Source organism: Syzygium oleosum, unplaced genomic scaffold (genome assembly GCF_021117445.2).
Source record: "Syzygium oleosum isolate NSW1041296 unplaced genomic scaffold, Sole_v2.1 Sole_v2.30, whole genome shotgun sequence".
Lineage (NCBI taxonomy): Eukaryota > Viridiplantae > Streptophyta > Magnoliopsida > Myrtales > Myrtaceae > Syzygium > Syzygium oleosum.
The window spans coordinates 3,065,222-3,079,259 of record NW_026607514.1 but is presented as its reverse complement, the minus strand read 5'-3'; positions in this window follow the sequence as shown (position 1 = coordinate 3,079,259).

The following is a 14,038-nucleotide window of genomic DNA, read 5'->3' as shown; positions in this document are numbered from 1 at the left end:
TGGTTGAATGCGAGTGAGATTGCATGTGCCGGGTGACCGTGATATGATGATGAACTATTCTTGCATTATCTTGTTTGGATTAATATGCAGGGTTGGCTCGTGATTCGAGGGCAAGGTAAGTATAATGATGTGAACTCTATATGTTATGGGGTAGTTTGCATGTACGACTTGTCTGGGTACGCATTGGCCTACGTGGGGTATAGGGGGTTGCTTATTGAGACTCGTTCTCACGGTTATTATATAACCATTTCAGATCCGCGATCATGAGTGACTGGAGACGCTGCAAGGGTATCTCGGAGATCGAGGACGGGTCAAGTACTCGGTATTTTGAGGCCCCCCCTTTGTAGAGGAGTTAAGTTTGTAAACCTTAGTCCCTTTTGAGGAATGTGGTTCTGTTGTTGTGGCCTAGCTTAGGAATTGTCTTTTTGTAGACGTCGTATGTATCTGCCAAGTGTAGGAATTACAGTTATTGTTTTGTGCTATTGTTACCCCTTGTCATTATTAATTGTCCGGGTTGTTTCTATTTGTTTCCGCGCGTGCCTAATCTCTGATGTTTGGGTTGGGTCGGCGACGTGTCTGGGACGTCGCATTCAATGATCGACCATCGAGGGATGATCACGCGCTCGTAGGGTGCGGGGCGTGACATCCCCGTTGATTTGGTATCAGAGTAAGGTTAGCTCGATCCAAGATGGTCGAGACCTGGAGTGATAAGGAGCGATGACTTTGGGGTAGCCAGTTAGGAAGATTTATGTGCCATGCGTACCCCAGACTGTGTGATTGTGATTGCCGAGTGATTTTATGCAATAATATGTGAGGTGCAGGTGCGTCAGGACTTGAGGTAAGTGCACGAACTTTGTTAGTTGTGATTGGCTGTTGGTTGTGATTGGCTGCCTGTTTAGTGAATTGTTGTTGCGATTCACTGCTTAGGGCTTTAGACTGGTATAGTTGGCCTAGGTCTTTAATTCCCGAGGGGAATTATAGTAAGTAAGTGGATGGTGTGAATCCTATGAGTAAGAGTAGCCGAGGAAGAGGTCGAGGTCGTGTAGGTCCGCAAGTTGGAGTTGTGGGGGATCCTAGATGGGATGAGATTTTGAGGACACTCGAGGAAGTTAGAGTTTTAATGGGAAGGCAGACTGAGCAGTAAAATGCGACTGTTGCTATTAATGCTGAGGCCACTGTTGTCGCCGCCAATGGAAATAACGGGAATCATGGGCATAATAGAAATGTTGGGGATCAAGGTCAAGGGCAAGTTAATGCAATTAGATAGATGCGTCAGCTGGTTGGAAAATATTTGAAATTGAAACCTCTGAAGTTCGATGGTAAATGTGACCCTGAGGCTACATTGCTTTTGAGGTATTCGGGTGCACTGATGAGGAGAAAGTGACCCTGGCTATATATCAACTCTAAGGAAATGCAAAGGATTGGTAAGAGAGCCCCCGAAGTAGGATATTTCAGAGGGCATATTTCCAAGCTGGGGTGTCGTTATCGAGGCCTTCAATGTGAGGTACTTTTAGAGAGTGCGCGAGGACAGAAAATGATAGAGTTTCTTCGTCTTCGCTAAAATTGAATGTCAATCGATCAGTACGAGGTCAAGTTTGTAAGGTTGTCTAAGTACGCACCAAGGATAGTCAATGATCGTGTGGATGGGACAAGAAGGTTCCGGGATGGACTGAAACCGAATCTCCGCAGTCAGTTGATGCTAATGAAGTTAAGGGATTGTAATGAGCTGTATGACAAGGCTTAAACGGTTGAAGGGGATATGAATGAGAGGGTTATCGTATATGGATTGCGGTACGCGCCGGCTAGGGACAATAGGAACTTTGGAAAGAAGCCTATGACAGAGAATCGGAGATTTGTCCCTCTAGTAAGAAAGAACTTTGGGAAGCCGAATTACTATTCCAACACCGCATGTCGGTCTTATGGAAAGAGGCGTAGGAATGGCCATTGCCAAGGTAGAAGTGGAGCATGTTGCGGATGTGGACAGTAACGTCATCAAGTGAAAAATTGTTGAACCGACAGGTTAGGTCACTGATACAATCACAGCGATCGCAGATAGGACATTAAGCGAGAGCTGCCTCGCAGAATAATTAGAATTGACTACTGACGTAAGGAAAGATGTACGCTGTGGTGGGGAAGGAATCAGAGGATGTGCCGCGAAAGTCTAGATGCGTTACGTGTTGATATTGGGTGCAATAGGAAATGATTTTGAAGTTATCGCTTGAGTGGTCATGTAAGACTTATAATCAATTTTATGATGAATAGGCGTAATTGGTTTAAGGATTTATGGATTACTGACGATATTCTTGGACGAGTTGGGAAGGATGAGTGTTGCTTAGGGATTTCAGATTTTGTAAAGAACCGATGTGATTTGTTTTTTTTTTTTGGGAGACTATGGAGTGGAATTGGATGGATTGAGTTTGGTCTTTGAGGTGTGGAAAGATAACTATCTTGTGATTAACTCGTTGGTTAAGGAGTCAAGGCTAGAGGACATAGCCGAGCTGTGTAACCTTCCCGATGTCTTTCCTCAGGAATTGTCGAGATTGCCACCTGATGGTGAAGTGGGGTTTGTGGTTGAGTTGGCCCTATGGACGGAACCAATTTCGAAAGCGCTCTATAAGATGTCGCTGTCAGAATTGAAGGAATTGAGGGTTCAAATGCAAGAGTTATTGGATAAAGGTTTTATTCGTCTGAGTGTGTCTCCATGGGGAGCGCCAGTGTTGTTCGTAAGGAAAAAGGACGGATCGTTAAGGTTATGCATTGACTACAGACAGTTGAATCAGGTGACTATTAAGGATAAACACCTATTGCCAAGGGTAATTGACATGTTCGATCAGTTACAGGGGGCATCAATATTTTGTAAGATCGACTGAGGACTGGTTATCACCAATTGAGGAATAAGAAGGAAGATGTGCCGAAGACGGCATTTAGGACGAGATATAGACACTACGAGTTTACGATGATGCTATTTGGATTGACTAACGCCCCTGCAGCCTTTATGGATTTAATGAATCAGGTATTCAAGGAATCTCCGGATCAGTTTGTGATCGTGTTCATAGACGATATCTTGGTATACTCAAAGAGTTCCGCCGAGTGTGAGTTACATTTGGAAAAAGGTTCTACGGACCTCAAGGGAACACGCACTCTACGCTTAGTTTAATAAGTGCGAATTCTGGCTTCATCGGATGTCGTTCTTAGGACATAGGATACCCGGGGAAGGAATTGCAGTGGACCCGATGAAGATTGAGGCCATCATGAATTGTCTGAGGCCGACAACCGTAACCGAGGTTCGGAGTTTCTTGGGTTTAGCGGGTTATTACCGACGTTTCGTGGAAAGGTTTTCGACATTGGCAATGCCGCTGACGCGGTTACTAAAGAAGGAAACGAAGTTTGAATGGACGAATAAGTGCGAAAGGAATTTTCATGAGTTAAAGCAGAGGTTGATGACCGCGCCGGTATTGACGGTCCCGTCAGGTCTGGAAGGATATGAAATCTAGAGTGACGCGTCGCTAAGAGGACCCCGATGCGTGTTGACACCACGTGGAAGAGTGGTGGCATACGCATCGCGACAATTAAGATCGCATGAGCAGAATCATCCGACGCATGATTTGGAATTAGCCGCGATTACCTTCGCTCTTAAGATTTGGAGGCATTACCTGTGTGGGGGAGAAATTTCAAATTTATACGGATCATCAGAGTTTAAGGTACTTGTTTTCCTAAAAGGAATTAAATATGAGACAGCGTCATTGGATGGAACTCCTTAAGGACTACGACTGCGATATTTTATATCACCCCGGAAAGGCTAATAATGTAGCGGATGCACTGAGTTGGAAATCGAGTATCGCGCATATGATGGTCAAAGAATGGACCTTGTTGGAGGGAGTCCAGCATTCAGAGTTTAAGTTTGAAGTGAGCCATGTTTTCAAGTCTACTTGCCGCATTGAGGATTGAACCGGAAATTCAGACTAAGATTAAGGCTTTACAATCTACGGACCCGGAGATTCAGAAGATTTTGATGTATGGATGCCACAAAAAGGAAATCGGATTTTCAGGTATCCGAGGATGAGATTTTAAAGTTTCGTGGACGGTTATGTGTGCCAAGTGATACAGAACTGAAGGAAGAGATTTTGTTTGAAACACATTGTAGTAATTATAGTATTCACCCGGGTAGTACGAAAATGTATCAAAACTTACGACAGCATTATTGGTGGAACGGCATGAATGTGGATGTGGCCAAACATGTGGCTAAGTGTTTCACATGCCAACAAGTGAAGGCGCAACATTGCAAGCCGGGTGGAATATTGCAGCCATTGGAAATTCCTGAGTGAAAATGGGAACACATCACGATGGACTTCATCATGGGATTACCGAGGAGCCAGAGGGGCCATGATTTGATTTGGGTGATAGTGGATCGGTTAACAAAGTCAGCACATTTTCTACCGGTGTGAAAGGATTTGGCCTTGGAAAGGTATGCCGATTTGTATGTGCGACCTATAGTCCGTCTCCAAGGAGAACTAGTGACGATCACTTCAGACAGTGATCCTAAGTTTACTGCCGCTTATTGGAAAAGTCTTCATACGGCATTAGGAACAAGGTTACAGTTTAGCACGGCCTATTAGTCGCAGACGAATGGCTAGTCTGAGAGGACGATTTAGACTTTGGAAGATATGCTGCGACCATGTGCATTGGATTTTAGGGGAAGTTGGAAAGAATAATTGCCCTTGGTTGAGTTTGCCTATAACAATAGCTATCAGCAGAGTTTTAGAATGGCACCGTTTGGGGCATGGTATGGCAGGGTTTGCAGAACACCGGTTTGTTGGGATGAGTGGGTGAGAGGAGCATCACGGGTCCCAAGTTGGTTCAAGATCAATTGAAACAGATCGGGGTGATTTGGGAACACCATGGAACCAAAGATGCGATGTGGGAAAGTGAAGAGTTGATGCGACACTAGTACCCTCATTTGTTTGAATAGTTGGGTTGAATTGTAAATTTCGAGGACGAAATTTTTGTAAGGGGGGAAGAGTTGTGACATTCCGAATTTTGGCCCATTTTTGGGATTTATAGAACGGGTATTTCGTCAGTGCGCTTATAGTAAAAATCTCGCCCGGAAACTGATCACTCCCGGTTATTATTTTTAAATCTTGAGATTTCGCTAGAATCGCATTCGATCGAATTTGACCGTTATTTAGACCCTGACCTTGGCAGTCGATTTTCGAGAGTTTCGGGACGAAATAAATTGGACGGTGTCGATATTATTGTGGCCAGCATCGAGGTGATTAGGAATAGTGAGAAAGTGGATTTTTGGACTTGGGTGCGAATTGGACTGGTAGACCTCCCTCGTAGTGAGTCTTGAGTTATTTTATTTTGGCCCGTTGTCTTATATTATTGTTTGGGATTTTTCGGGGACAGTTAGATCTTTTTCCGGGTTTGAATCGCGATAGTTAGAATAATATTTAGTTTGAACCGTGTTCGTTGGTTCGCGCTCGAGGATAAATATTAACTTTTTCTCTCTCTTTCTCTCTCCTCTCTCCTCTGCCGCGCCGCCCGTCCCCTCCCCCGCGCACGTTTCTCTCTCTCTCTCTCTCTCTCTCTCTCTCTCTCTCTCTCTCTCCCCTTTCTTTTTCTTCTGGCCGCACGTCTCCTCTGCATGCGTCCCGTCCCGTCCACGCCCATTCCCAAGCGAGACCAACCCCTTCCCCCTTCCCGACACTCTCTCTCTCTCTCTCTCCTCTTCCTTTCTCTTCTTCTTTCTCTTCTTCTTCTTCTTCTTCTTCTTCCTTTTCGGGCCCGACTGTCTCCGTCTATTCCGGTTCTGCTCGCCGACCGCCGCTCGAGCCCGCCGTCGCCCGCAAGCTCCGCCGCCATCCGCCGTTCGCCAGCCGCCTCGATCGCTCCTCGCCGGCTTGCCCGCGGGCGCGTGCGGCAGCGCAGCCGAGCTTGCCGCCGCTACTCGTCACCCCCGGCGCCCGCCCGGCTTGCCGGCGCGTCGCCCGGCCACCGCCTCCGCCCGTCGACGCTGCGAGACCAGCCGCCAACCCCCTTGCCTCTCCCCTCCCCGGTCTCCTCCCTGTCCGGTTCGCCCGAGCCGAGCCAGCCGGCTGCGCCGCATCGCCGGCTCGCCGCCGCCGCTCCGCCGTGCGGCTAGCCGACCGTCACCGCCGTCGCCGGTCCAGCTTGCCTCCCTCGGCCTCGTCTCCCTCTCCTCCTCTTCCTTTCTCTCCCTCTCGTTCTCTGTCTCTCTTTCTCTCACCCGACCGGCCTCTCCTCCCGACGCGCCACCACGCTTGGCCGTCGCCGCCGCGTCACACGCTGCCGCCGGTCGCCGCCCGACCAGCCGGCTAGCCCCGGCCGACCAGCTCGGACCGTGACCAAGCCGCGTGCCCACGCCCCGCGCCCGCTGCCGCACCCTTTGCCCGCGCCCGCGCCGTCGCCCGCGCCCGCGCCCGTCGCCGCGCCCGCGCCCGTCTGCGCCCGTGCCCGTGCCCGCGGCCGACCGCCGTGCCCGCACACGTGCCTGGTCCGCACTGTTCACCTTGGCCATCCTAGGCCCGAGACGACTTTTCCCCGGGCCAAAACTTGGTAAGTGACTCCCTAAACCTTACCTAGTACATTGGGTATTATTAGACTTGTCCAGGGGGTAATTAGTACCGGTTTAGGGGCTTAACGTGGATTGTGAGCAATTTTTGTACGTGCTTAATTGATAGTTTAAATTGTGAGAAGTGTGGGGCTTAATTAATGACTAATTATGGTGGGCTAATTGATAATATTGTAGTGGCATTCATGGGTGGACTTGATGTTCGTATGTGGTAGGCATAAATGACGGATTTGTGGGCAAGTGTGATGGACTGTGATGTGAGTCTGATTTGTACGTGGGTATTTCATCGACTTGTCTCGGGTTTAGAACGGCTAGGGCGTGTTTCATCTAATTATATTATTTTATAGTTTTGCTACTTGAATTTGATTAAATAATATGCTCGATTGGATAATTGCGTGTGGCCGACTTGAACGTCGGGTTTGTGGATTGAGGTGGCGAATTGTGAATTGGACTGAGTTGTGATTATGGGCTGTTTGATGCAATTCGCGTGAAATTGATTTAATTGATTGGCGTGTGTTTGCCTGTCGATTTTAAGCCCGGATCGATCGGAGGGCTACGGACTTGGGACGTGTTGACGGCGGTCCGTGTGAAGGCATGAATGGTCGATGTGCCAAATGGATGCAGGCTTGAGACGTGTTGACGGTGGCCCGTTAAAGGTGTGATTGGACCGGGACGTGTTTACGTCGGTCATGGGATTTGATTGAATAGTGTGGCTTGGGACGTGTTGACGGCGGCCACTGGAATTGATTGAATTATATGGCTTGGGACGTGTTGACGGCGACCATTGGAATTGATCGAATTGTGAGGCTTGTGTGCCTGTGAGAATGAATTTGAGGCGCAGTGGCGCGAGTTGTGAGAAAGATGTTCGGACACGCATGTGATTTGAGTGTGATTGAATTGGCTGGTTGAGCGTGTGACTGAATTGGCTGGTTGAGCGTGTGACTGATTTGGCTGGTTGAGCGTGTGATTTAATTGACCAGTTGAACGTGTGGTTGCTTGGTTGGGCTGGTTGAATGCGAGTGAGATTGTGTGTGCCGGGTGATCGTGATATGATGATGAACTATTCTTGCATTATCTTGTTTGGACTAATATGCAGGGTTGGCTCGTGATTCGAGGGCAAGGTAAGTATAATGATGTGAACTCTATATGTTATGGGGTAGTTTGCATGTACGACTTGTCTGGGTACGCATTGGCCTACGTGGGGTATAGGGGGTTGCTTATTGAGACTCGTTCTCACGGTTATTATATAACCATTTCAGATCCATGATCATGAGTGACTGGAGACGCTGCAAGGGTATCTCGGAGATCGAGGACGGCTCAAGTACTCGGTATTTTGAGGCCCCCCCTTTGTAGAGGAGTTAAGTTTGTAAACCTTTGTCCCTTTTGAGGAATGTGGTTCTGTTATTGTGGCCTAGCTTAGGAATTGTCTTTTTGTAGACGTCGTATGTATCTGCCAAGTGTAGGAATTACAGTTATTGTTTTGTGCTATTGTTACCCCTTGTCATTATTAATTGTCCGGGTTGTTTCTATTTGTTTCCGCGCGTGCCTAATCTCTGATGTTTGGGTTGGGTCGGCGACGTGTCTGGGACGTCGCATTCAATGATCGACCATCGAGGGATGATCGCGCGCTCGTAGGGTGCGGGGCGTGACAAGAAATCTGGAATGGTAAATAAAGGGGTGTGGGCAAAATCACGGCTTAAAAAGTGACAATTATCGTTTCTGTGGGATCAAGTAACGAAATCTGTAACTTTATGAACATTTATAAAAGGCAATGTGCATCATGAAAGTAGCTCCAACATGCATTCTCAACATGAATATAAGAAGTCTTGAGCAACAGGTTTTACAAATATTTTCTAAAATGATTTTAGTAAACCCTGTTTGAAGGCCGACGCCTCAATCTTTCCTTAATCTTTGGAAAATCATTTTTTATATCACTTTCCTTTCAAAATCATGTCCGGATTTGTTGTAATGTGAAACTTGTATGGGAAGCATGTACTCCAAAGTTTTTGAGCCAAAAGAAATTTTTTTGGAAACTTTTAAAATCTCCTCTTTGAAAGAATTATTTTCTTTTTCCAAGAAATCACGTTTTTCCTTGATTTCCATGATTTCCTTGTTTAAAACAACAATCTTGTCTTCATTTGACAGATTCTATTGCCTCAACTTCGTATTTTCTTTCTTCAACTCCAAGATTTTCTCGAGAGCAGATTTGTATTTTAAATATAATTCATCAATGTATTCATATGCTTCATCAGGATTTCAGGATGACTTATCTCAATTTCTTTCTCTAATTCTGAGTCCACCATAAGACAAATATTTGCATACTCGTCTTCGTCACTGTTTTCGCACTCTGTATTGCTCCAAGTCTCTGTTTTTAGAGCTTTCTTTTTCTTTTCGAATTTCCTTTCTTCTTCTTTGTTCTTGAAGAATTTTCTTCTTCAAGTTGCTTGCCGTCTTCTTCCCTTAAAGTTCCTTCCTTTTCTGACCATGTTTATGAACTTTTTTACCATTAGAGCTACATCTTCATCATCTTCTTCATCTGCTTATGAATCTGTTTCACAGGTATCATAAGTATCAGTTTTAAAGCAATTGATTTCTTATCTTTGTGATCTTCTTCCTCATTCACACGTTCTGCTTCGTATGCCATGAATGTTCCAATCAGTTTGTCAATCGGGAGAGGCATAATCCTCTATATTTCACGAATGGTGGTTTTCACATTATTCCATTCTTTGGAAAGTCCTCTAAGAAGTTTATTCACTTTCTCTGCAAGTATGAATGTCTTTCCTTGATGTGTGAGTCCATTGATAATCTCTATGTATCTTGTAAACATCTTGGTGACAGTTTCATTTGTTTCATCTTGAAGGATTTATAAAAGCTTTTAAAAAATTCAAGCCAGGTTATACCAAACATATGATAGGATTTTTTACAATCCAGAGGATATTAAGAGGATTTATAATCCTACTTTATCCTGTCCTATCATATCCTAATCCAAATCTAGATGACCGAACGCAGCCTAAGAGTATATTTATCTTGGTCTCATTAACTTACCTTGTTCCTCCAAAGGTGACTTGAAGTTTGTACCATATCTCTTTTATTGTTTGACAGGAAGAAACATGATTATATTCAGCATGAGATAATGCACACTAGAGAGAGTAAAAAACTTTAGCATCCAGTGCTTTTAGTTTTACAAAATCTTGAGTAGTGATGGTTGGTTGGGCTGTAGTTCTTCTATCATTTGAGTCGCCTGACTCATCGGTCACAATTGTAGTAGTTGTTTTGCTAGGTGTTGAAACATTTACTCCGTTTTGGATAACTTTCCACATCAAAGGATCTGTGGATCTTAGAAAGGCTTTCATTTTGTTCTTCTATATATGTCATAGTCTGTCCCATTGTAATAAGGAGGTCTAGTGTTGCTCTATCCTTCGATAATACCCGGTCCAAGCATGCTAGCCATAATAGATTGTTAACTCAAGAAGTTCATTAACACTTCAAAAAGAATGAGCACCAGGCTCTAATATCAATTGTGGTGGCTAACAATATCACTTAGAGAGGGTGAATATATGATATTAATAAACATGACTAAATGTTGTGGAATTGTGAAAGCCAAGTTTGATATAAGCGGAAAAACAATAGCGTGTTGATATAAGTAGGAGCAGATAATAGTATCTAGTACAGTGCGCTTCCATAAGATAGTAATAGATATAAGTAAAGAGATAGAGAACAATGCACTTATTGCTTTTTAGTAGTTCGACTTGATGTAACCCTACGTCCACTCTCCTAGATTAATAGCCTGCTAGCTGGATTCCACTAGCAGTCTTTGAGTAGTTACAATAGTTTGTGCTGTTTATACTCAAGCACTTCTTCTTGAAACTGATGCTGTTTATATTAAGCGGATAGATCTCACTATCTCGTACCTAAGCACAAACTATAATATTGATACACTTCTCAAAAGATTACAGTTTCAGTACAATCAAAAGACAATATAAGGATGTAAAGCTTTCTCTGTTAATGGATTGTTTGTCACTCTTGATCTCATTGCCTCTTCAAAGTCTGTCGATATGCTTTTATACTCGTCAGTATCCAATCTTCCTGTTGGACAATCTTTGCGAAGATCAATCTCCAAGTTATGCATGGGACAATTGTTGAGCAGATCAATTTAGTTGTCCAATCCGAGATTCCGGAGATTTTGTCACCCATGCAATCAATTAGTTGTCCAATTCAAGATGATTGTCAATCGATCAAGGTATCATGCGTAATTAGTATTCTGCGTAGATATTTCTCGAGATTGATAATCAATCAATTTCTTCAATATTGAGCATCCACGCACAGATCACTAACTGTTAAATAGTTAGATGAAACAACTTGTCATGGGATATTTTCCTCGAAGCACATGATAAAGCTATTGTCATAGGTAATACAGTCGTTTCGCTAATATCGGCAATTCCCAATTATATATAGTTTCCCGATGATATTAGTTTCTTGTAATATTAAGTTTCTCGATGATATTCAACACGTCTCATTAGGCAACTTGACTACGTTGGTGACGTAGATCCTCTATACTCTTCCCTTTGGGATCTCTGAGTCTTGATGAACTTCCCATGCTTATAGACTTGTTCACCTTACAAAGTAGGTCCTTTCAGCTATTTCGAATCTTTTCACCTTGCACATCTAAGTTTTCCTTAATGCGGACTTTTACATACCCTAAAATATAGACAACACTTGCATTTATCAAACTCATAAGACTTGTATGAATAATTTTTTCAACTTCAAAATATTATAGTAGATTTATCAACAGATTTGAGCACTACCGATAGTCAGCATTAGTATGTGCCCATTATAATTAGTTAGTGAATGCCTTCTGGTGACGGTATGGGTGAAATGACACGCGATTGAATATTCAATGATCCTTTTGAATTTATCAACATCTTAAGGACATGAGATTGACCTTGGTACCTCCAAGTCACCATGAGCTACTTTTAGCACTTGTTCTCCTGATGCCACTATCTTGAGTCATCGTTATTAACACAATTTTTAGAACATCTACACTTTTTTTTTTTCGCTAAAATAGAACATCTACACTTATCATAATAGATATTTGTATCAAGGATAGTTTTGAAATCATCAAAGTTCCATAAGGATATTTTCCCAATAGAATTATGAGAGATTGTAGAGAAATAATATGCGGCTCTAAAAGAAGGTGCAAACATTTCGGCAGAGCAACTGCAAAAGAAAGCGAGAGCTCCATGTGTCATCCAGCCAGCACTCTCGGTCCTAGATCGGGAGAAGATAGCTCTCAAATTTAAAAAATTAGATCGGAAAAGTTCAAACTCTCAAATTTAGAACTAAATCAGGAGAAGAGAGCTCCCAGATTTAGATCGAATAAGAAGTGAAAACAAGAAAAGAACAAAAATACATAAACAATTGTTGACACCTCAACCTTTTACCTAAGATTTTCGAAAAATTTGACCAAAATTGATCAAAAATAAAATTTTGTTAAAAATTAATTAAATTGTATAATGGTGTAGTACTCACCTAAGAGATTTCTAAAATTATACACTTTGCCACAGATCATATGGGCAGATCTTAAGATGCCATTATTTTTAAACATGGTTGTTCAATTTTGAAGGTATCGAGCAATTTGTGAATGGACTTAATCAATTGATATCAATAAAAGTATCAATTCACAAGCTTGCTAATGCTCCAACAATCACATTAATCAGGTTTGAGACGAAGAAAATGTGGTGAGTTTTCATCATGACTGTCCGTTAGGCCCCATCTTTAGACCATGTCTCCCTAAATCTCTCCCTTCCTCAAAGCCTGGTATGATCCTCTAAGAAAGGCAGCTCGGCCGATCAGCCATGATTCCATCCTGGCAACTCTGAGTGTCTCTATGCTCTGAACTAAATCTCTGGATAGTTTGGTAGCTAAAAGGTAATCCCTAAAAGGCTTGAACAGAGGTTCGCCCATGTGGGATAGGATACCTGCTGCAAATTGACTTAGTTTTCCCTGGTTCTAACCGTAGATCCCCTCCTTGAAACGGATTGCATTTTCAAAAATTTCAGATCACAAGCTTTCCATGGGGGAAAATCGAGTCAAATGGACTCCGGATGAAAATGTTATGCCGGTCAAAGTTTAATCAATTTTCGAATGACTCATTACATACTTTGAGAGAGAAAAAAAAATCAGTGCCATGTTGCAGCCTGCCTACTTAGGGCAGACCACACGTCAGGTCCAGAGTCAACCAGGCCGTAGCCAAGTACGGTGACCGCACTAGCCGCCGCACGGTGCGGCTGCGCAGCCCACTTCAGGCCCATTTCAGCACCCATTTTGCTTCCAATTTCAGGCCCATGTTCATCTCTTTCGGGCCCCCTTTCGCTTGCGCAAACATCACGTTGGGGAATAGAAAGAGTTAGAAGTTTCCTTCTGAATCCCACCATATTGTCCTCGTAGTTAATTGCTGATCAGATCGAAACCCTTCGAAAACGGGACGATCTAGATGGATATCTAGTTGGCTTTCTTTCTTTTTCTTTCCCTCTTGATAGTCCCTCCCAAACACGATCAGGCCATCACGACGAAAAAGTAGGGGCGAATGATAATCGATGACTTTGAGGTGTGTAATCACTTTTTCTTAAAGTGATATTTGCCCCTACTATGTCGCTTCCGTATTAAGGCAAAGTCACTTTTCTTACTAACTTCTCTTGAATTTCATGAAAAGTTCAAGATAAGAGAACTCCATTAAGACTGTAAAAGAGATTGTACATGACGTTGCAATCATGTAATCATATGTGAAAACACCGATCCATTTCATATATAGTCATTCCATTTCATGCAAGGGACATCTCTTGAACGAAACAACATGTCTCGTCGCTAGAATTGGTACACTACGATGTAGGGTTAACTGTAGTTTACGTGAATTATACTTAAGTTTAATTGTATTCTTGCTCCATATTTACAGAGGTCATGTATTCTTCATGTAGCAATGTACAGAATATTACATACCTCTCTTTTTCATCACAATTCTCATCTACATCATTGGAAGTCCAATGAGGTCTCGGATGTCCGAGCAAAATGCCTCTAGATATAAAACTCAATTGACCAGAGAGATTTCACTCATTCTTATCACTCTCTTCATCATCGACATTCACGATCTACATCCACTAAAACGAATATCTTCTCTTCGTTCATTTCCCTAGCAACCGGCCAATTGTTGTACCAGCTTAGCTAGGCAATTTCCCTATTGCCGCAACAATCCAAAGCCCGAAACTTATTATACGGATGCTTTCGAGATTCGAAGATTTTCCTCGCTCCGAAGCCGGCATCGCTAGGGGATTTTTAATTATAGCCACAATCATCATCAACTTACATCACGTTGCTCGTGCCTCGCGGGAAGATCCATTTCGACTGGACAGCAAAACTTTATTAGTTAGTAAGGCAACAAAGTTGATGAAA